The sequence below is a fragment of the Nanorana parkeri genome, unplaced genomic scaffold (assembly GCF_000935625.1).
Source record: "Nanorana parkeri isolate BGI_ZX_2015 unplaced genomic scaffold, ASM93562v1 scaffold243, whole genome shotgun sequence".
NCBI classification, from domain to species: Eukaryota; Metazoa; Chordata; class Amphibia; order Anura; family Dicroglossidae; genus Nanorana; species Nanorana parkeri.
The window spans coordinates 536,171-556,862 of NW_017306511.1; the positions used below are offsets into that span (position 1 = coordinate 536,171).

Sequence of the window (20,692 nt, forward strand, 5' to 3'; positions counted from 1 at the left end):
TAGATCCTCAAATCGTCTCTGAATTGGTGCTGACACTGTCCTTCCTTCTGGAGAATGGATACTTTTGTTCCCCATGGTCCCTGTGTGTGTAGTAAAGTAGCCACCCTCCAGAAGGAACGACAGTTTAGTGTCACTTTAACTTTCCACATGCTTGGTCTGGGTCTATGACTTGGAAAAATGTTGAAGCCAGATAACCTAGGCAAGGACCATGTTTTTTTTCCTAATGATAGGTTTCTTTTAATCACCTTTAAAATAGTGTGACAATACACCAATACTATGTAAAACACTGGCACTGTTTGTCATCATTGAGCATTTACAAGAGAACTATAGGGTAACCTACTTATCCCATAGTTCTCTTACGGGTCACAGGAGGACACATACTAACCACCTCCCGTGACCCAAAGCTCAGTATATAGCGAGCTATTGCTCACTATATACTGAGAGCGCCGCAGCCAGGACAGATCCCGAAAATGCTGTTGAGATCCACCCAGCTGTGTAAGTGACAGCTGGCTCTGCCTATCTAGAGGCTGCGATCGCCCCCTTCCCCGTCCATTTCTCCAGTCAGCACTGGAGGATCACCGATCTCTATAGAGCCAATGTGTGACTGTTTCATTGTCATAGGTCGGCTCGAGCTGTGAGGTTGAGTGAAAATCGCTCACCTCATAGTTCTCTAAGGCTTCTTAGCCTTACAAAAGGCTTGCTGCATTCTACATAGATGAGTCACAGAACTATATTGTAACATGCCCTGAATACGGGTTTCTTTTTTTTTTCCCCAAAAAAAGGACTACTCGTTTAAAGATTGTTTAAATTATGTTTTAGTAAATTATCTATTATTTTGTAAGTGTAAAGCTGGTGCTTTACTTAAAAAAAATAAAAAACAATCTATATATATTTCATGAAGGTTGAAGGTTTGCTTTACTGCAAGTCCCCTACTCCCCAAATACAAGATTTCTGAAAATTTGAAAATAAAGCTTTTACATAAAAAGCCCTAAACTCTTCCACCTCTGGGAAGTGCAGATGAGCTCATTCTGCCTGATTGCTGGCTCCTGGGAAAGTTGGGTGTTCAGCCCATTCCAATAGCACATTCTCGCAGGATTTTGGAGGAGGAGTGGTGGTGAAGCCTCCTTGTAGCATCAGATACTAGGTAAGTAATTTTAAAAATGATTTAAATGTATTTGTTTTGTATTTTAACAATCCCTTTAAAGATATCTGTATATAGGGATGTGAGGGGGGCTGCTGGTAAAGCAAACCTTCCATTTTGATACCAAAGTGTTGGTTGAGTGTGCATCCATGTAACTTGTGGTATTCTTGTGTAAATTAAAGAATTAACCATAATTGCCTCCTATATATATTTTTTTTATGGTTGCTGAAAATCCTAAACACTTCTAAACGGTTCAGACAAATATATTGCTAGTTACCAATACTTGGCATGATTATAAAATACATGTTGGTTGTAATTGGTCATCGTTTCTGTGTATTTTCCATGGATACCTTCTGGGGGTTCATCCCTTGAGGATAAGCAGGACTTTCCTTTTATGCGCTCTCTTGAAAACAATGCAGCAGCATTCTGAATAGACCCGTGACTGGTTTTCCTCTGTGATTATGACCCCACCTAGTCATCCTTTTGGAGTTTCCTCTTGGCTCTGCTCTTAGCAACCTAATCTGCTGCATCGTCTTTTACGTGCAAACAGTTGTGATTCTACTCTGAATAAAATCCGCAGAATTTGAAAACCATTTTCATTTGTCTGGCGGCTTGGAAGTGGTTGTAGGAAATACTTGTTATATGTGAACATCTCTATTTTGTGTGAGCTCAGTGATATGTTGGTGTATGTGCACAATGGACTAAATATAATGAATGGACTTTGAGGAAAGCTTTTGGGCTCATACATTATTCATCTGTCCTCTCTGTTTTTCCAGCTTCACAGTAAGTTTGCTGCATTGAAGGAGTGGTTTCCCCAAGCCATCTGCTAAGGTTTTGTCACAAAATGATTAATACAATTATTTTGTTTGAAAAGAATGTTCATTCAAATTTGGCAACAGTAAACTTTTATCTGGCAGTTTATTTTTACAAATGTAGCTCTTCTTTGTAAATTGTGGATGGGTGAACATGTTTTGAAAATTATGGAAGGAGACTGCTGTTAGAATTTTGCTGGGTTTTTTAAGCTCCCTTTATTTGGGTGCTGAAGACCCATTAACAGTTCAGATTTTTCGTTTTGGTTTCGGTAGGAGGTGGTTTAGAACTTTTATGTTGAGTTTTATTGCTGCCTGTGTCACTGTACCTTCCCTTCTTGTCCCAGTGTCATCTGATTATTCCCCTAGCAGGGACATAAACTACAATAACAGGTTTTAACCCTTTCTAATTTTTTTTTGTAGGGGGTAGAGAACATTTTTGCCTCGGCACTTTTGAATTTTAATTCAATGAAAGACTACTGGGTGGGAGTGCAGATGTGCACTCAGGAATGGTCCCATACTGGCCCCAGGAATGACGCATGTGTGGCATGCAGCTGGTAACGATGGCTGGGAGTCTGATGGAAGGGGCTAAGCATTGGGTAAATAGACTGGAAACATAAAAAGTAACTCTGTGAAAAGGTTGCAGGAAAAAAGTTAAGAGGGGCAATAGGAATGAAGAGTAGAAGACTTGTAGAATACATGGGATTCCCTACAAATGTGGAACAAATGAACCAGAGAACATAGGGGACAGATGATGTAATTTGACTGCTGCCGCATTCTCAAAAAGGGAGTTGGTGGGCAGATTTGTAAATCTGCAGCAAGTTGAGTGCTTATAAAACACCAGAATATTGGTAGCAAGGCGTCTTTGTTTGCATCTGGATGCCCTAATGCCACTACAACTCTGCTTAGATAAAAACTGAAGCCCTGAGCAACTTGTCTTAGTGCTTTTTTTTCTGCTAAATGTTCAGTGCTGCCTGGAGTGTTCCATACTAAAATGCCGTTCGGGAGTCTAGAGTGAGCTAAAAAGGTATGCACATTTGGGGGTCTGATGTCTAGAGTTGACCAACACTGAGTAAGTATGATTGGTCATAGTTGGTTGGGAGCGTGATCTGACCAGGTCAACTCAAGTGGACAGCTACATTAATTTACTGATGTTGCTCATCCTTTGTCTGCAGTATGATCTGCCCCTGTGTACCCGGGCATGTATGAGAGGTCCCTGAATTTGTTGAGCACCAACTTTTTTTTTTTTCTTCTTTTTTGTTAACCACCTCTGGGGCTAATCATGTAGATTTGCAATTCCTTCTGTATTTTTAAGGATAAGACCGGTTGTAAAAAGACATAAATGTATAAATCTGTCTGTGAAAAGCTGAATATCTTTCATGTGAAATGGTTTTTCTGCATGTTTTCCGTTCTACTCTAGAGATGTAATGCTATAAAGTCAGTTTCTCTGTTACATGTACCCTGAGATAGATTTTTCTTTTTAGTGTAATAAAGCAGTATATATAAAACCGATCGGGGTAAAGGGATACATTTTTGAAGTTGGAAAAGTATCCATAGATCTTACTATGAAACATTCATTTTCGCTGAGATTTAACAATTGATTCAGCTTTATTTTTGTGTTATTTTTGGTACCTCGTCATGTAATTGTCACGGAATATTTTTTGGTAAAAGCTTTCCAGTTTAACGTGCCTAGCAGAGGACTTTGTTTGGCTTGGTTACTGTATTTATACTGTCAATACAAAGGGGTATAAAATGAGATTCCAGGCTCCAAGCTAATCCCTCACAGTAAGCTAATATGCTAATGTACGGCTGTCCGGACACAGAAAGAAAGGGACAGAATGAAGTCTGCCACATCCAGCTTGACATCAGACAGTGCTCTAGTAGAGATCTTTGTACTGGGCTTTTTTGAGTCACCCAGGATGAATGGTGACCTCATTCTGCTTTTACTCAACTCTCTCTTGTTAGCTTTGTTTTGAATGGTTGGGGAAATAATAAATATCTTGATTTTTTTTTTTTCTCACATGGTTTGTATTGTGTATACTGTTTATAAGCCACCCATTTAGTACCAGTGGTAATCCCCAGTCATGTTGGTAAATGTGTCACTCCAGAGTACTGATTTAGTAAAGTTTAAAAAAAGGTGATTCTTTTAAATTGTTGGTACCCATTCTAGTGGCTCCCTACTAGCAGCTGGTACTCCTGTGTATTTTCAGTACTGCATGCATTAGAAATGTCATTTTGCCATGAGGCTAAACCAGGGCTGGACAAGTCTCAGGAACCAGGTAGCCAATGCTCCTTAAAAATAACAGCTGGTGCCTAACTTTTGAGGTAGTTGTGGTCAGTGGAACTAGCTCATAAAAAACAACTATCCTGCTGGCTTCTAAATTGGACGTATTGGCTCCTGAATTCCAGGGTTGGGTTTGTCTCAGGATCTAAAAAAGTTGGGGTCTTATGGGCAAAATATTGCACATAGTCTATGACTGAGTGACAAGTGGTTTTTTTTTAATGTCTTGTCTTAGGGCTAGTTCACACCAGATGCAGTCCGTTCAGTTTGGCAACTGCATCAAAATCACGTCACAATGCTTTCCAATGGGATTTCTGTTTCTCTGTTCACACGAGTGCAGTCCATTCCGAAGCAGTCAGAAAAAATACTGCTTGCCACATTTTAGCTTCACCTGATCGTAACAAAATGCATACAAACGCACTGGACTGCACCTGAAAGCCCACTGTAAGCTAGTAAGTGTTAAAATGCAGCTGCGCAGATGCACAGCAGTTATTATGTGAACTAGCTCTTAGGGCCTATTTATCCTCGTCTGTTTTAATGCAGCAAAACTCTTGCATTTTCTGCATAAAAATGCATGCCAAGTAGAAACCCCATTCTTTTTGTTACTGGTTCACATCTATATCTTGCAGTTTAATGTGAAAGACAAAGGGAAACTTTATGGACCCAATCACACCTACATGAGAATACACAGATACTTCATTCATGGCCAGACCTTGGCACTGCAAAACTGGTCAACAGCAATAGTAGTGGATTTCCATTTCTTATCGCATCTGAAATGTGAGCCATATTTAACAATCATGTGAAACTCCTGGTGCTGCTGCGCTTCACTATTTCCCTGATGTGTCCCAGTACATATATTGTCTTCATGTGATGTACATGCAGGATAAATGGCATTCCCACTGACCAGTTTGGCAAACCAAGTTCATATTATCTTCTATAGGTCTGATTTAGTAGTAGAAAAAACGTTCCCCCAAATTGGTTGGCTCTCAAAGGAGAAGACACTGTGAGAGATGGTTACTAAACAGACCGAGACCTTTTTCTTATAAAAGTATAAACTTTATTTGTTACAAAATCTCATAAACGGGGTAATCTTTATTACCCCGTATCAAGTAAACAATATTGTTTAAAACCTCTAAACAGTCTAAACTGAGGAAGTGGACATTGAGATCACCATTCTTCTTAGGACACAGCTTGCTAAAAACAAAGGCTCCATTTATAATTGTTTGGCTGTCAAACAGATTATACTTTGCTGAAGATCAAAGGCAGGAGACCTAAGATATGCAGATATGTGCACGGCATTGTTTGAATCTTTATTACTTTGGGATAATGCAGTGTCACTTGATTGGTCCAGCTTCTGCACTATCTGTATATAGAACATGAGCAGTCTTGCAGTCTGAGATTTTTATTATTAACCTCTTGCCGTCCACCCGTAGTAGAAAAACGGACGGACGGCACTGCTGTATCTGCGGGTTGCCGTCTCCAGACGGCAATTTTTTTCTGCTCGCGCGCGCCCACTGCACCTGATAAAACATTTATGGGGGCGTGACCCGGTGTGGGCTGCATCCACCGCACCCCTCTTGTGTTGCCACTGACAGGTGGCACCCAACTTTTGAGGTCTTCTCTAGTTGTTGACTCCTGGATTGGACAGACTGGCTCCTAAATTCCAGATTTAGTGTGTGTGTGTGTGTGTGTGTGTGTTCATATTTGATCCCTGCACATGTTAGACATTCTGGGTGCACACTGTAATGGGATATCCAGCAAATAAACATGAACATATGCATCTGTGTATTTAGAGTCCACAATCTGCTAATGATTTAATGTGAAATAAAATGGTTCACTTTTATCAGCCCCCACCAGCATAAAATCCCCAAAAGTGTTATATATGCACTAACAGAAGAAAGTAGAATATAGAATTGTTGCTCTTTTCTTAGCGATCCATGGTAACAATGAAATGTTTTTTTTGTTTTTTTTTCTCCATTCTAAATGTCTTATTTTAAAAGTAGTTCCCAATAATGCAGATTATTAGTGTAATATGAAGTGTGGTTATAATGGTCTGTATAGTGCATAGTGACAAAAGATGGCAAAGTAAATAGTCATTTTCAATCTATTATTAGATTACACTTTGAACATCTCGAGGCTCAGTTCTTTAATAGGTGCTTAAGCACTCTACCTGTAAATTACTCTAATTATAGTTCTGTTAAAGGAGCTTCTAAAAACTCCTACAAAATTTCACTTAATAGCACAGCCAGGTCCAGTGTCTGCTTCCCTCTGACTTCATACATCCAGGTCATGTCCTGTGGTTATATACCTTCATAAAACCTAGGCAGTATATTTAGTGTTTACTGACACAACGGAGTTTACAGTAGCCCATGTTGGGTTTAAGTTGTTTCAGATGCTGATTAAATTCCTTACAATGGATGCTGCTCATTGTGTATATAGTAAACTCTGTTATCTGGTATTCAACTAACCAGAACTCTCATCTAACCAGAAAAAGAAATGCCCTGTGTTTTCGCTGGTTTGCTGACCTGCTGCATGTATTACACTGCAAATGATCGTGTGCCTATTTGTCTTTGATTTTGATTACTGCATTTCCATATTAACCCCTTAAAGGAGAACTATGGTGTCAGAGCTTTTCCCCATAGTTCTAAGGGTAACGGGAGGACACAAACTAGCGTCCTCCCATCACCCTAAGCTCAGTATACCGCGAGCTACAGCTTGCGGTATATTGAGACGCCGCAGTATACAGCTCGCGGTATACTGAGACGCCGCAGCTGAAGCGGATCCCGACAATTATGTCTGGATCCCCCCAGCAGCGTGAGTGACAGCTGGCTCTGCCTATCTAGAGGCAGAGCCAGCTGTACCCGCCCCCTACCCCGTCCGATCCGCCAGTCAGCGCTTGCGGATCGGGGAGGGGGGAATACAGTCCCTCCCCTGTCACGGCAGAGAGCTGTGACAGGATCGGAAGGTGAGCGAACGCCGGTATGTGTTTGCTCACTTCCCGATCTACTGAGCCGACCTGTGACAGTCTCATTGTCACAGGTCGGCTAGAACTATGAGTGATTATCACTCGCCTCATAGATCTCCTTTTAAGGACAGAGGCCTTTTTTTCATTTTTTGCTTGGAATACACATTTTAGGCCTGAAAATCACTTCTAACCCCCAAACATATATTTTCTGAAAGCCAAGACCCTGTAGAATAAAATGGTGGAAGTTGCAAATTTTTATGTCGCACGACATTGGCGCAACTTATCAATCCTCAAAATTTAGATCAACCGTACAAGCGATCTCATGGCTGCTGAGTCACCAGAATCGCTTCTACTGTAAAGCCGGTCACGGGTCTACAAATATGAACAGAGCAGGGAGTCTGTTTAACCCCTTAAGGACCCATGATGAAATTATTCCGTCATGGTTAATGAAGGGATTAATATGAAGTCAATACAGAGTGCGTTATGATATGGTATGGGGTATGGCGTTAGACCTATTTTTAATAGTAACTCTCAAGCAACCAGAAACTAAATTTATCCAGAATCTACCAATCACCACGGATGCCGGATAACAGGGAGTTTACTGTATCTACTTACATTCAGAACTAAAACTATTTCTACCAATGTTTTCATAATTGTTTTAGTACTATAATATGAAATATTGTATGTATTTTATATGTAATATCTTCGCCTAGCAGTCTAAGCTTAGCTGCTTTGCTGAAAATTCATGTATACAGAGCTAAATAGTTGAAGCTGATATTGCATACACACACCTGCCTGCATGAGTCAGAGGAGTGCATTCCCTCTCTACCTGCACAATTTATTTAGGAATGTAACAGATTATTAGCCAGACAGTCACAAAGACAAGTGGCTACTGCTGGGCTATCATTTTAGAGAAAAACCAGAACGCTCTGCAAAACCCGTGTAATGGGTGCATCCTTGCATGTTTATTTTATATCAATGTAAAGCATCAGTTAAAGGAGAACTATGGGGTTAGGGCTTTTCCCCATAGTTCTCCTAAGGGTAATGGGAGGACACAAACTAGCGCCCTCCCGTTACCCTAAGCTCAGTATACCGCGAGCTACAGCTCGTGGTATACTGAGACGCTGAAGCGGATCCTGACAATTATGTCTGGATCCGCCCAGCTGCGTGAGTGACAGCTGGCTCTGCCTATCTAGAGGCAGAGCCAGCTGTACCCGCCCCCTCCCCCGTCTGTTCCGCCAGTCAGCACTGGATAATCGGAGCAGTGACAGGATCGAGAAGTGAGCGAACGCCGGTATGTGTTCACTCCCCGATCTACTGAGCCGACCTGTGTCTCATTGTCACAGGTCAGCTAGAACTATGAGGTGAGTGAAAATCACTCATCTCATAGTTCTCCTTTAAAGCACAACTGTACTGTGTTGAGTACAGCATCCATGTAATTATGAGTAACATTGTTTGCTCTTCCCAACCAATAATTTGCTTTTGCCTTTTTAGTTCCTTATTTTGCATTCTTAAACTGTCAGTCACCATCTTGCTTGGTCCATTTGAAATCACAAAAAAGAGAGATGTGGGTTTAGCCTAGAAAGAACTAAAATAATATTTGCAGCACCCTGCCCTGTCCTGGTGTACATGGAAGATAGAGGAGATGCCAGGACTTCTGAGCTATGCAGCTGGCTCAGAGACGATGGAGCTTCCAGGCTCTGGCTGCTGCAATTGCACACCACATGGTACACATATACGTACAGCCCTTGGGAAGACGCATTTGCAAGTATACACTAATGCACATTTTTATTTTTATAAGTGTTTGAAGAAGAACTGTTACCTCATCATTTTGCTTTACATGCATATATAAATGATGAAGCTGCAGTTCTGCTTTAAAAACTTACAAATTGCAATTGACTCCATGCCATTAGTTCTCGTTTCAGGTACTAGGGTTGAGGTTTATTTGGCATCTCTTAACAAGTGGATGGTGGTCGCCTTCTTTTTGGACTATTGACTGTCTGGATTTGTCACAGACTTGCCAAGTAGTGCCATTGCTGACTTACAATAGTGCTAGGTGTGATGCTGTCACCCTTATTATTGCCTCTCCATCACCTTGAACAAACCTGCCCCCAGTGACATGTTGGGTTGTCTGATTTGCAGATATTGGTTCCAGGTCAGTAAGGAGGGATAAGAAAGATGCAGAAACCTGCAAAGCAAGAAGAGAATATAGCATATAGTAGCATACATACAAAAGTGACAATTAATTCAGCAGCACTTTTACCAGTGACTTTGCAGCATGAAGAAACTGCTACAGAGAAAAGCCACGTGTCTGTGCCGAAGGACTTAGGTGGGATATACACATTTTTATTTTCTTTGTCCAACCTGCCGGCTGATTGAAGCAAATAGGACAGATTCCTCTGTCGCTTGAGCGTTGATCGAGGAAACTCCTGTTTACAATGTATGCTGACGGCAGCCAACGGACTCTATCGGAATACCAAAACAGAGCGAGCAGCTTATATATATTTATACACACTTCGTGTTTGTGAATTGCTGTAAATATGTCAGTAAGATAAGATTTATGAAGTTTGCTGACTTCTAACTTTTTCAAATGGCTACTAGATCTCTGAGATTTGTCCAGGCATTTTAAAGACATTTTTTTGGGCAATGTTTCATGGGATCTTATGTATGGGACACATTTGTTATAAAACGCATGGTTATTGCTCACATTTCCAAAAACACAAGAGAAAATTCAACACCACTTTTGATGCATGAACTGTAGCCCACTCACTTGCATTCTGGGATTCCTGCGGCAGGAATCCCAGGTGTCCTATTCAGATACCGATGCCAGATTGAAGAATGACGGGGAGGGGGGTCAGGTTCTTGGTGCAAGGGAGAGCAAATAGTCGGGGGTGGGGGTAGTGCATTCGAGAGGAAATCCCAACATGTGGAGTGTGGCAGTGAGTGCATTTTCGATGGAGCCACTGTTACCTTATCATTAAATTGAACGGGTGACAGCCGCCACTTGTGAACAGCAGGTTAGGGATTCCTGATGCTGGAAATCGCCAGATCCTAAAGCAGGAATCCCTAAATGCACCTAAACTATAGGTGGGAATGAGGGTCGAATCTTAACACAAGTCCACATTTCCAGTTTTTCAATAGACATACATATCAAACGCATGTCAGTCTCTTTATACCCTTACACCCTGCATGGGTAGGAGAACATCATCTTTAAGGGCCCATTCACACCAATTGCGATGCGTTCCAGAGTGGTAGCTGCTGGAACACACAGCAATCGCACACTAAACTCTCCCCTTTGTTCTGGGGTGAGAGGGGGCGTGGCGGTGCATTGAAGTCAATGGCACCGCAGATTCCCCCCCACACCCACAGTGCGATCAGATGCCTGGCAAAACATTGCCAGCGCTCCGTTCCAGTTTGAATGCAAAAAAATGCTGCATGCTCTATTTTTTGCGTTTGCAATGGACTGGAATACATACAATGTTTTGCCACACGTCTGATCGCACTGTGGACGTGGGGTGGCGGTGCCATTGACTTCAATGCACCGTCACACTCCCTCCCGCTCCACAACAAAGGGGGGGGGGGGGGGTGAGGGGGGGGGGGGGGTTTAGTGTGCAATTGCTGTGCGTTCCAGCAGCTACTGCTCTGGAGCGCACCGCAATTGGTGTGAATGGGCCCTTAGTCTTTGAAGTAACGTAGCATCAGAGTTCTGCATGCAAAGTGTTACAATGTGTACAGACAGAGCCATAAGAGCAGGTTCAGACCATTAACTGGACCCGATCTTGTCCGGAAAATAGTGTGAACCTGCCCCAGTTCCAGTGCATTCCAGACCAGACAAAAATAAGACAAGCAGTATTTTTCTGGTCTGGTCTGGAACGGACTGCGCTGGTGGGAACAGAGGCCAGAAATAGCACAGGGATACATTAGGATGCATTTTGCGTCTGGAGTTGATCTGGATGTGGTGTGAACTGGCCCTGACACAAAAACCTTTCTAAAGCTTTGTAAACATGACTGGATGTTTAAACAAAACCTATTTCTGCTTGAAGCTGTCAGGGCTGAGAATATGCAATAGAGGTGATTTCCTAAATGAGACACCCAGAGCAAATTGCCTGAGCTCACATTGCTTTAGGATCCCTGGGAGGTGCTGTAACCCTTGCAGCGTTTTATGTAAACCACATCATTGACAGCTCTAACTTCACAGCTTGATTTATACAAGAATACACCCATGCCTAAAATCAGACGTGGAAGGATAGAACTTTCTTTTTATATTGCACAGAGGTTGTTGGTTCAGATTTGAATAGTACTTGCTTTGTGTGACACCAACAAATGGCTCCCGATGCCATCAGAAATATTGTAGGAGATTAAAAATGACAAAATTCTATTATAAAATGTGTTCTTCCCATGATGTCTTTTTTTGACATTTACCGTTCTCTTCTAAATGTTTTAGTCTTTCTATGATTGTTCACTACTGATGAGCAATCCCTAAAGAAATGTCTTCTACAACCTGTTTGCCTGCACTAGATGTCGCTGTGTACGTGACATGTTACTGATGAAAAATGGTGTGTTCCTGCCACCTTCTGGACAGTCTGAGAATTGCTCCAATGTGCTAAACTAGTAGATTATTCCTTATAAACTCCGTAGCAGCTAAACGTTGATTGAATTTTATTATACATTTTGCTTCACATGAATGCTGTCCCTCTAATCATATAATCAGGTAAAGATATATCTGTATTTTGTGGCTGTGTCACAAAGTGACACAATAAATCTTGGAAGCCAGCTTCCAGTCATATAGGAAACTTAATTTGATCTAGTTTTGCATTTATTAAAACTCCTGAAATGTTAATGTTACGTAAAACTAACATATTTATTGAAATAGTTTTTATATCGGCCTCTTATCTCCTTTACAAGGACACTTGCACGCATTTAGGACATGCTTAGCCTGGGTTCACACTGTTCTATGTGCATGCAACATGCGTGTGAACGAGCCCATCGCATAGCTGTGAACCAGCTACATAGGGAATATTGGCATGTCTACTTGCAATGCATCTTCATGCAGCAAAATGAAAGTGTTTTGCTGCATGAAAACCGACAAGTGTAAATAGGCCCTAACAGTAGAGGGGAGGACACAGGAATTACCTTTAGGGTTGAGGACACAGTCTGGAGGCTGCCACAATATTTGTTGTAAGCTCAGTCATGCACCTTCCTGGAAGTGGTCGTACAGTACCATGAAACGCATCAACGGTGTACCTAAACTTCTTGTTTGACAAAATAATATCCAAAACTCTTTCTTGGACTCCAAGCTCCCCTGCTCGCTTTCTTTGAGGAAATTCCCCTTCAGTTACTTTACAGGAATTACCTTAGCACTGTGCTGATGCACCTTCTTTGTCCAGTAACCCCAGCAGTTGTCCTTCATTGTATATGGGGACATTGAGGGCACACCCACTTATGTGGAGCGGAGGAGAGTGCTAGCTGCTGGGGGAGCAAGGCATAAGCCAAGTGTTTCCCTGCTTTAAACTTACCTTGCTTAAAATATTAGATGTAACGATGTTGGATACAGGCAACCCTTAACTATACCTTACTGAAAGCAGCACCTTATTGAACTCGATGATTTTGAAAAGTTAACCCTTGCATTGGTGCTACTGCTTCACTACAAGTGTTGACTGCTGGTTCCCCCTGGCTGCTAGACTTGTCTCCACAGTCTCTTCTCCCCCAAGCTCTGGTGGTCTAATGATCCGTGACATCATCACATCTAATATAGGTCTATTAGATGTGAGGACACTGAGGGACATGCCACATCCAGAGTGGAGGGAGAGAGATGCGAGTGGTCCCTGCTGCAGGACCGAGGATTGGTTTTCTTTTTTTATTGTTCCCAAGACCAAAATGAGCACTTACCCCTCGCAGTACAGGGGTAGCCCCCATCCCCTACTGCAAAGGTTAACTTTTCAAAAGCCTGGAATTCTTCAAACTAAACCAGGCATCCCTAGGCAATTTAAACGAAGTGTGGGGTGTAGGCTGGATTCACCTGCTCTCTGAGCCCTCCTGTTGGTTTGTGTAGACCATCACGTCAGAGAATTGATCAGGGGGGAGCAGGGCCACCTTTACTGCAGTAGTCAATATTTGTATAGAACTTCAACTACCAATAGATGTACCATTTTGTTTTTCACTAACGTGTAACCTACATGCATGTCTTTCATGATATGCCTGCTTTGAGTTGTCCAGGAATGTGACAGAATTTATTTCTAAGGTTTGGTGGGTGTTTTATATTAAAGGTAGAAGGCATAGACATTCTTGGTATATGTAGAGTTACTTAGTGGATGGCAAGCCCCACGGCCTATAGTTTAGTTAGTTATTTCTTGTGGCAATATTTTTGGTGTTTTCATTTTCCTTGTCTAACCTGTGGTAGGAAAATGTATAGCTTGAATCTGTTTGCCAGCCTCTCCATTTCTAGTATAGGTAAGCTGAAATGTGTAATTAGTAGAACATGTTCTTAAAGCAGTCGTATTCCGACAAACTAAAAATAGCTTTACTCTTAGGAAAATTGCATGACGGCAGTATTGTTAATGCATTAAGTTTTATTCTGTCATAGTGCACTGGTTTAGTGAAAGCTGATGGACAATGGATGTTGTAATACTTAGATTTGTCCACTATGAGGCAGCATTGTTCTGTCATTACAACTTTAGCCAAGCTTCATTACAAAAAAAACCATCCTGGTTTCATGTTTTTGCATATTCATTTTATCTACAGTTCATAACAAAGTTTCCCTAATTAAACCTGGAATCAGATTTGTCACCTAAAACCTTAAAAGATGGGCCAGTTGCACAATCACAGACTTATCTATTTTTTATTAGTAGGATAACTGTTGTCCATTAAGCAATGGCAACTGCTACCGTGTTTCCCCGATAGTAAGACCTAGCGCTATCTTCAGTGATTTCTGTAATAATCAGCACGCCGCCTTCTGGGACGTCCAGTCCTCCCCCAGCCAGGTAAGACATCCCCCGAAAATAAGACCTAGTGTCTTTTTTTCGTGCAAAAAAGAAAATAAGACACTGTCTTATTTTTGGGGAAACACGGTATTTCTCTCCGTACTCTTACTTCTTTAAAAGAGAACCTGTGATGAGGGAGATTTGGGGCTGCCATTGCTGATCACCTCCTGGAAATTGCTACTTCTTTGTTCTGCTGACCCACTAGTCTCAGTATGTAAAGCTAATAACCCAGAACAAGCGTGCATATCGGGAAAATCAAAGTGATGGCCTGCATACTTGTTCTTGGTTACTGGTACCAGGCATTGAAGCATGAAGATCAACATTACAGATAAGATGGCTTGCAGTTACATAAAGAGTGCTCAGCGATGGTAACCTCCATGGTCCCTCATGTCAGATTTGTTGATGGTGTGCTGTCAATCCGCATGAGGCAGAGAAGAGGTATCGACACAGATGCAATTTTTCCAGAGTGTTTTACTTATTCCCATTCCCCCATTGCCAGGAAATCCTGCAAGTAAAAAGTGGTAATTGGCCCAAGTTTTGCTTTATGGGAATAATTATTTTGTGATAGTTATCTTGTGATGTCATGTTCATTAGATGCTTAACTGCCAAAGGTATCTTACGGATAATGTTTGCTAATTATTGCTTTTCTCTCTCTCTCCCCCCTCACCAAATTTTCCAACATTGGAATTGGCGTCCACTTCTCCTTTTTGACTGACCTAGGTAAGAAGCTTTATGTGTGTATGTTGTATAAATAATTGGTGCTTACACAATGAGTTGCAACACAAGTACTTTTATTTATTATTGCATTATAACCTGGAATTAAAATGCATTTTTTTTGTGGGTTGTACCGAGTGATGTGTATTGCATGCCCACCACTCTGTAGGTGCAAAATAAATTTGGTTGCGACATAAATAATTAAGACAAAAACAACAAAACTTTAAGACTGTGACAGAAGAGTGTGCATGAGTGTTTAACCCCTCGAAATAAAAAATAAAACGATTTAGCACCTACCAAGTAGTAGCCATGATGTGTACATCAGATGCTACAAACCCCACAAAAATCTATTTTTTGGGATGAACACCAAGGGGGTGGGGGGAATACTTTCACCAGGCACTGTATTGCTGCTCATAGTACTACTTATGGATGGTCAGACTACAGTACCGGTTCTCACTAGGAAATAAATACTAAACAACTCGGAAGTAATGAAGTGAAAGTTGAGTGTGGACTGTTGTCCACACCCTTTATACTAAGAAGTTAGAATACCAGGCAACTGTGAATGTTGCCCAGAAAGCCCTTTGTGAAACTATAATTTGCCTAGACGAGGCAAAGTAACAGGTTTGCTTGATGGCACAGGCAGTGTATATTTACAATGCTTTCCTACCACCCTAATCCAGCCCTGTGGCCCCAAACATTTCTGGGCAAGTTTTAATTTTTACAAAGTCCCCCCCTCTTCCCAGTTGTCCTCCATCTTCACGAAATCACTCAGGGCTGACCTTTTGGCTGCGCAGGCACTAAGCACTGTCTTTGCCCCATGCACAGAAGTACTGTTTTTGGGAGTAGTGGGAGAGAGCCAGGGTGTATGAACAGTTTGTGGCTCCTGCTATCAAGTGAACCTGTTACTTTTCTAGGTCTAGACAAAGCACAGTTTTCCTTTTAGGGGTTGTGTTGACAGCTTTGAGATGTTGAAATCACTTTGACATTAGTTTGAGACACTTCCAAGGTCATTTAGAATTTTCTGACCAATGCAGTTGACCACCTCCTTACCTGAATTTGAAATGTGCGTTGTTGAAACACTGGACAAGGACAAATCGCCTGATTTTATGAGCTTTTCGGGGGCAGCCCTCTGCCGACAGCGCTATCGTAAGGAATCCCTGTAAGAGGTTGGAGAGTATTTGAAGAATGAAAGCACCACAATGAATGGATAAATCCAGTACAGATTCACAATCATTATTTGCAAACAAACCCAGCAGAAAAGGGACCCCAAGCAGGTTGCATGTGGCGAAGTGGCTGTAGCTGCTTTCCATTGTAGCACGCAGTGAAAATTACAAATCCTTTTTTAAATTAAATATAAGTATTTCAACAGTTTATTTAGCTTTCAAGTTAATTTGCATATTATGGTAGCATGCGTAGCAACAACAGGTCCCATTATTAAAGTATATTGGAACCCAAGAACAAAAATGTAGTAAATATTGCAGCTTGGCAACCCATAGATGTAGAGACTGTATTAGTCGTATTCCTTTTCCACCTGGTGATCCGGCCAGTAACACACATCTGGTCCTTGGGTGGTTCCACTCACTGTGTCTATCTATGGTGGGGCAGTGTAGCCATCATTGGACAGCGGCTTTGTTTTCCTGTGGTAAGGGTAGTGTTAAATGCACTGGTACATTTAGATGGTGACAAAGTGGGTACATAGTGACAAGATGGGTACATAGTGACAAGATGGGTACATAAGTGACAAGTTTATTCTGAAGTCCAGCTAACATATGGTAAAAAGGGATTAATAAAATGAATAAAAGCCCCCCTGGTCAGTGTGAAATGGTTTTGTCTCAACTCTCTAACTGACACTTTTGCTAGACCGCTTAAAAGAAGTTGAAAAATAACAGACTTGCTGGCCGGATCACCAGGTAATTTTAATTGTGAACGCATGCCAAAGCTTGCATTTTGGCACGCATTCATGCAACACATTCGAAACATGCAACGTGCTTGCAGTGCCATTAGTTGTTAATGACACCCCAAATGCAGCTGGTTTTCCCCACGTGCTGACACACGGCAATCACATGGGGAAAAAATGCTTGCAGCTGAAAATGCATGAGCTACTTTTACGCGATTGTCGCATTTGCAGCAGCCCATTGATTGACTGGGCTGACGTGCAACAACGGCAGCAAATTCACTCATTTACACTTTGCTAGGTTTGAACGAGGAACGAGTCTAGTGACAGACTGTATCACATATATATTTTTAATCTTGCCCACAGTTCCACTTTAACCTTTGAAAGAGAAAAGGAGTATGTTAATGAATAAGAACATATCTATTTTTGCTTGTATACAAGATGATTGATATACTAACATTGCACTGATTGTGACTGGTAAGAGCATCATAGATATGAGCATTGCCATGCACTGTTAGAATAACTTTTTTTTAATGAACATTAAAGTAACTTTACCACTAGATGGCGCTAAAGCTCATATCTCTAGTCCTGGGAATTCTGTGACCAGGCAACATTGAAAGACTAATGCTGCCCATATTCTTGGCTATGTTTTTGTCTGTTTTTGGAGCTACCTATCAACTTTCAAACAGAGCAATTTTTAGACTGGATCAATAATCATTACCCGTATTTTATTTGCAAAAACAAAATGGATCACGGCAGCGTACTACCAAAGGGTAATTTGCAAACGTTAAAAAAAAATGCAATTGCTAAGTAGGTTACCACGACCTGTCGTTTTTGTGCTCGACGGGTAATTGGAATAGTTTGTATGCCTAGCATTAGAGTATAGTAATCTGGTTAGTATTCTTTTAAATCATGTACATTTTCTCTTAAGGGTACATGTTATCGTTTTGGCAGTGCAGTGTTTGCTATTAACATGAAGAGTGTAGCACTGGTTGAGGCTCTAAACTATTGCTTTGCTTTATCAAAATCTTAGGCTCTGTGTTATTGCTGCATAGTGTTCCATACTCCTATTGATATGGTGACAAATAGACAGCCAGAGTATTCAGCAGCAATGCTCCCAATTAGTGATGAGATGGGGCTTGGTGGGAACATTTTTTTTCTGAGTTCACCCAAGCCCGCTGAAAACTGTGACCGACACCCCCCCCCCCCCCCCCCCCACACTCCATTTGGGGCAGGGGTGTGGCCCAAACATGTCACAAAGGGACAGGGAATGTCTCTGCAGCACTTGCTGGAACTGGTTGGGCTGGGAAGGAGTATGGTATGGTAGTCACTGTTTTGAATGGACTTGAGAGAACTGGGTTCACTCCAAGCCCCAGGTAATCGCTACTCTCAATTCATGTATATTTTGCAGATACCGTTTTTTCGGTATTGAGTACAAGTACCAATATTTATCGTTCGGTACTTGTCAGTACCGATATCGGTACTTCACGAGCATGGAGCCAGCTTCCTGGGCAATCAGGAAGCCGGGGCGGCATGTCATTACCCGCCATTTGGCTTCTTGATTGCCTGGAAAGCCAGCTCGATGCTGATTGACCGGGAAGCCGGCTTCCTAGCCAGTCAGCATTGAGCCGGCCAAACTGCATGAAGCTGGCTTCCTGTCCAATCAGGAAGCCAGACGGCGAGTCATTTGATTGCCCAGGAAGCCGGCTCCATGTTTCCTCAGTGCACTGCCGGTCAGAGGAAATCTCCCTTTGACCGTAAGTTCCAGTATCGGGGATATGTATCGGACCATTTGGGCGAGTACAACTACTCAACCAAATACTCAGTATCTGTACCGATACTAGTATCTGTAGCGGTACCGATACTAGCATTGGTGTATCCCCTACTCCTAGTGATTTATAATGATTTTGGTCATAGTTAGCTAAAAAACTCCCGCGTTGCTCTAGACCAGCCTTTTTCAACAAAGTGTGGGGGGCACCCTGGGGAGCCTTCACATTTTTGCAAAAGAAGGGCTCTAAAGTGAAGGGGGCTTCTGATTTGAAGGGAGGGCACCTAATTTGAAGGGGCACTATAACGTAAAAAAGGAAACGCCACTAAACCCCCCCTCCCCCGGGGTCCCCCCTTAAAATCCATACCAGACCCCTGTAAAGGATAAAGGTGTGATATTAATTTGGAGGGGGGTTGAGACCGCATGCTGTTTTTTTTACATATTTACAATTTTTTTTGTTTTTACATTTTAGACTGGGGTACCTCGAGATTTTGCATACTTTTAAAAGGTGCCATGCTTGAAAAAATGTTGAGAAAGGCTGCTCTAAATTTATCAGAGATCTCTAGTGCAGCTATGGCCTTTTTAATGGCAATACAATTACTAAACTAATTTATTCTATAATCATTCCATTCTGAAAAACGCTACTTAGTTTATCATTAGCTTAAAGTTGAACTAAAGCAGAAGTCCGCATTGTGGTTGGTGGGAACTTGCTGTAATGTGCACGTATGCACAACATATTTGCACATTATTGTACACTTACCTGCCAAAGCGCTCCCCTCCAGCAATGTTACCTCCACAATCTCCCTCGTCTCTCTGCCCCCCACTTCATCTTCAGTTATCTTGATTGACCAGTTCAGGGTGACATAAAATTTGCGGATGTGTGTGGAATTCACTCCTCCCAGCACGCAAAGCATTGTTGAGAATCTTCTGCATTAAAAGCCTACCTGCTAGTGTTTTTTTAACATACACTTTAGTCCTGCTTTTGACCATTCTTCCAGAAGCGCATTTGTGAGGTCAGGTACTGATGTTGAACGAGAAGGCCTGGCTCACAGTCTCCGCTCTAATTCATCTCAAAGGTGTTCTACGGGGGTTGAGGTCAGGACTCTGTGCAGGCCAATCAAGTTCCTCCACCCCAAACTCACTCATTCATGTCTTTATGGACCTTGCTTTGGGCACTAGTGCGCAGACATGTTGGAACAGGAAGAGGCCATCCCCAAACTGTTCCCACAAAGTTGGGAGCATGAAATTGTCCAAAATGTTTTGGTATGCTGATGCTTTAAGAGTTCCCTTCACTGGAACTAAGGGGCTAAGCCCAACCCCTGAAAAACAACCCCACACCAAAATCCCCCCTCCACCAAGCAAAATGCAGTCAGGCAACTACCGTTCGCCTGGTAACCACCAAACCCAGACACGTCCATCGGATTGCCAGACAGAGAAGCGTGATTCGTCACTCCAGAGAACACGTCTCCACTTCCCTAGAGTCTAGTGGCAGCGTGCGTTACACCACTGCATCTGACGCTTTGCATTGCGAGGCTTGGCTGCAGCTGCTTGGCCATGGAAACCCATTCCATGAAGCTCTCTACGGACTGTTGTTGTGCCAATCTGAAGGTCACACAAAGTTTGGAGGTCGGTCTGTAGCTATTGACTCTGCAGACAGTTGGGGATGTCTGCACACTGTACGCTTCAGCAGGCGCTGACCCCGCTCTGTTATTTTACGTGGCCTACCATTTTGTGGCTGAGTTGCTGTTGTTCCCAGTTGCTTCCACTTGGTTATAATACCACTAACAGTTGACCGTGGAATATTTAGTAGTAAGGAAATATCACGGATGGACGTATTGCACAGGTGACGACCTAACACGGTACCATGCTTCAATGCACTCATCCCCTGAGAGCGACCCATTCTTTCACAAGTGTTTGTAGAAGCGTCTGCATGCCTAGGTGCTTGATTCTATACACCTGTGGCCATGGAGGTGATTTGGAGGGGTGTCCCAATACTTAATACTTTGGCAATATTGTGTGTGTGTGTGTGTGTGTGTGTGTGTGTGTGTACATACCGTGTTTCCCCGAAAGTAAGACATCCCCCGAAAATAAGACCTAGCGCTATCTTCGGGGATGTCTGTAATATAAGACCTACCCCGAA

The 20,692-nt window shown here is 42.2% G+C and overlaps 1 protein-coding gene across 1 annotated transcript in view; it reads left to right on the forward strand.

Annotated features, from left to right (window-relative positions):
- TSC22D1 (TSC22 domain family member 1) overlaps positions 1-20,692 on the forward strand; it is a 97,324-nt gene that overhangs the window by 51,495 nt on the left and 25,137 nt on the right. The gene's annotated exons all lie outside the window — the stretch shown is intronic.